The sequence below is a fragment of the Chinchilla lanigera genome, unplaced genomic scaffold, assembly GCF_000276665.1.
Source record: "Chinchilla lanigera isolate Chin_1 unplaced genomic scaffold, ChiLan1.0 scaffold00014, whole genome shotgun sequence".
Lineage (NCBI taxonomy): Eukaryota > Metazoa > Chordata > Mammalia > Rodentia > Chinchillidae > Chinchilla > Chinchilla lanigera.
The window spans coordinates 31,363,070-31,367,143 of NW_004955415.1; positions in this window are offsets into that span (position 1 = coordinate 31,363,070).

A 4,074-nucleotide genomic window follows, 5' to 3' on the forward strand; every position below is an offset into this window, starting at 1 on the left:
CTTTATAGCAACTGGCTTTTTATTTAGAGTTGTGGCTAGAATTTTAAACATATAGCACGTTTTCTGATCATACGGGGAATATATCAGTTAGGCATGCTGGCACACACTTGATATCCCAGCATTAGGGAGGCTGACGCAGGAGGATGATGAATGGGTTCAAAGCCAGCATGGGCTATATAATAAGTTCAGAGTTGGCCTGGATTATATTAGTGAGAGCCTGTCTCAGCAACCCCCACCAACAAAAGGCATGCTCAAAAAACAAAAAGTGAAAAATCCAGCGTAGCAAATGAAGATAAGGCCAGGCATGGTGGCACACTCCTATAATCCCAGCACTCGGGAGGCTGAGGCATGAGGATTGTTGTGAGTTCGAGACCAGCCTGGGCTATAAAGTGAGCTCAAGGCCAGTATGAACTGCATAATGAGACCCTGTCTCAAAAAGACACACACACACACACAAAAGGTAAGTTCCTTTACCCCTACTAATTATTGCCATCTGGTGGGTCCAGTGTTAGCTGACCCATGGTGGAATACAGGCCTCCATCTTTTAAGTGTTTTAACAATTATTTTCCAGTTTTTGTGCCTGTTTTTGTTGTTGTTGTTTTTGTTTTTTTCCAGTACCAGGAATCGAACTCATGACCTTGCGCTTGCCAGGCAGGCGCTGTGCCGCTGAGGTAGATCCCCAGCCCCTTTTGTGCCTTTTTAATATTTTTAAACTGGCCTTAGTGGATAGGTGTAAGAAAGCTGAAGATTATGATGACCTGGCCACATTCTAGTATTCGTGTAAACCTGTTTTCCACATTGACTGTGCTGCTGAGAGCTCTGGGGACAGCGTTTCCTGCTGGTGACAGCCAAAGCTTGTCATCTTCCTGACTCGCTGGGTACCACAACCTCATTCTCAGTCTTGTCCTTGGGCTTTGGTTTTTAGTTTTCGTTTTTATCGGTGCATGTGTGCAGTTTATAACAATTACATTCTCTGTGGGAGTTTCTTAATAGATGTCACACATCTTTATTTTTTTATCCCCTTCCTTGCCTATATTTTATCAGGAAAAATATCAAAGCTATGATTTTTCTTGGTGCAACCTCAAAACAAAACCACGGTGACTGACAAACAGCTTCTTGGGAGTGCTTGCTCACTTACCTCCCTACAGCTATGCACTGTATGAACAAGCTTTGTTTTGGAACGCTCTTGCATTCATGGACTAAACTCTCGGCCAGGCTGTGTTGACTGCTCAGCAAGCTGTGGCACTGCTTTGCAGTGTTTGGAGGAGGGCTGTGCCTTCGTGTCTGTGCGTGTGAGCACTTTGGGCTGAGTGTACCTAGAAAACCCTCAAGCAGGTGGCTCCAGCCACTTCATGCTGGATCAGGTCTGGGTGTGGCGGGGGCAGCTGGGCAGAGGTCCCCGGATGTCCGGGGTTCTCAGTGCAGGTGCTCCTGGTGGGGGCTGTGTGATGGCCCCGTCCTCCCCCTCCTGTACGCTCCAGCAGGTGGCAGCCCAGGGCACCCTTGGTGTTCAGTGTGACTGTGTGGAAGCCCAGGCCTGGTGCTGGGCTGACCAGGCCGCCACAGCCCATCCCCAGGGTCCCTGAAGGGACTGGAGGAGCACATGAGGGGGATGCGGGGTTTGCTGTCAGGCTCTCGGTTTTGAGAGTTGCTTATATATTCTAGATCCAATTCCTTCATGGGATGCGTGCTCTGTAAAGGCTTCCCAGTCTGTAGCTTGTAAATTCAGAGGCCACGTTCTTGCCCTCTCCCTTCCTCCCTCTCACTGTGCTGGGGATTGAACCCAAAGCCTTTAAACCGAGCAACATCCCCAGTCCTTTTTGTTCAGTTTTTACTTTTGAGACAGGGTCTTGCAAAGTTGCCTCCCAGGTGCTGGGATGACAGGGGTGTGGCACCTCACCCAGCTCAGTCTTTTTGCAATTTCTTTCTTTTTTTTTTTCTTTTTTTGTGGAGACAGGGTCTTGCTACATGCCAGCCTTGAACTCACTATGTAGCCCCGGCTGGCCTCAAAGTCATGGCAACCCTCTTGCCTCAGCCTCTAGAGGCTGCACCACCGTGCCTGCTTCTCTAGTACTTATGGTTACATCTATGAAGTCTTTCCCTCCTTAGATCACACTTTGTTTCCTTTTTTCCTCTGTAAATGATAGGTTTTATATTTAAGCCACATCCATTTGAGGTAATTTCTGTATGTGGTGCAAGGTACAGTTCTAAATTCACTCCCTTCCTTGGATATATAACTGTCTAGCAGCTGCATTACCATCTATTGAAAAGGCTATTCCTTCCCTTCTGTCTTTATTGTTTTTTGCTGCATCTAGTACAGCTGTCAAAATTCTTGGGGTGAAGGATGGTGGAGGATGAAGAAATAAAGACAAGAGTTAGAAAACAGAAAGCTGAGGTCAGGGGCTGGGGATTTAGCTCAGCGGCAAAGCGCCTGCCTGGCAAGTGCAAGGTCGTGAGTTCGGTTCCTGGTACTGGAGAAAAAACCAAAACCAAAAAAAAAAGAAAGCTGAGGTCAGGTGGAGCCCTCTCTTTGGATAGAGCTTGCTTATGTAGCCCAGGCTGGCCTCATGGTGGTCCTCCTGCCTCAGCCTCAGGTGCTGGGATTACAAGTGTGTGCCACCACGGTCGGCTATTTCTGGCCTCTTGGTTCTGATCATTGGCTTATTTTTCTTCTTTTTCCTTCCCTGATACCAATACCATGTTGTTTGTATGTGCAGTGGATAATTTTGACATAGGTATGTTAATTCTCCACATATCTTTCAGATTTGTCTCTGCTGAATCCTTTGCTTTTCATATTAAATATAGTCAGCTTGTCAATTTCTTCCCAAACATAAACAAACAAAAACCCCTGCTGGCATTTGATCAGCAGTTGCACTGAATCTGTATGGGTAGGGAGTGAACTGACATTTCAACAGTATCGACTCTTGGCCCCAAAACAAGGTGTATCTTCCCTTTGTTTCTGTCTTCCATTTCTCTCAGTATTTTGTAGTTTTGTAGTATCTTGTAGGCCTAACAAGACCTGTATTTCATAGTTCTGACAAATAGTACTTTGACGTTTCAGACTATAGTAATTTATCCGTAAAGCGAGATGCATTTGAGGTTGAATCTGTACCCTGCCGCCTGGCTAGACGCCCTTCCTCATGGCTTTTCTGTAAACTGCGTCAGCCTTCTACATCCACAGTCATGCTTTTATGAAGAGTTTTACTCCTCCCCATGTAATGTGGATGCCTTACATCGTCTTCTTGCCTGAATCAAAGTACAGTCTCGAGAGGAAGGCGTTCAGTCTTGGTATATTCCCTCCTAAGGCCGTGAAAATGCTTTGATCGGGGTGACAGGTTCCCCTATTTTTCGTTTACTGCATTTTTTACAAAAGTCAGGACTGGATGTTGGACTTCATCATATGAATTCCTGCATCTATTGACATGACGTTTTCATCCTTCAGTTGACAAATATGGTGAATTGCAGTGGCTGATGAGTTGATTTTCTGAGGTTAAGCCAACTCTACTCCTGCCAGAAATCCCACTTAGTCATGATGTATTCTTTTTGGTTGGCTCTTACTTGAAAATATTGTTTAAAATTTTTGCATCCATCTTCTTTTTTTTTGGTCTTTTTGAGACAGGGTCACGCTGTGCAGTTCAGGCTGGCCTTGAGCTCCTTTGTAGCCCAGGGTGGCCTCGAACTCGCAACAATCCTCCTGGCTCAGCCTCCTAAGTGCTGGGCTTACAGGTGTGCACCACCATACCAGCTGCATCCATCTTATCATAGTATATTGGTCTGTAACGCTCTTACACAGTGTCTGTGAGGACCAGGGTAGTGCTGTTGTCCTCATAGAAAGAGTTGTGAAATACTTGAGGAGTTTATGTTTGGTATTATTTCTTCCTTAAATGTTTAACAGAATCACATTTTTGCCACCTGGGCCTGCCACCTCTTTATGAGATGTGCAACCACAATTTAAATTACTTTTTTTTTTTTTTTTTGGTTTTTTGGTTTTTCTCTGGTACCGGGAACCGAACTCACGACCTTGCGCTTGCCAGGCAGGCGCTTTGCCACTGAGCTAAATCCCCAGCCTCTAAA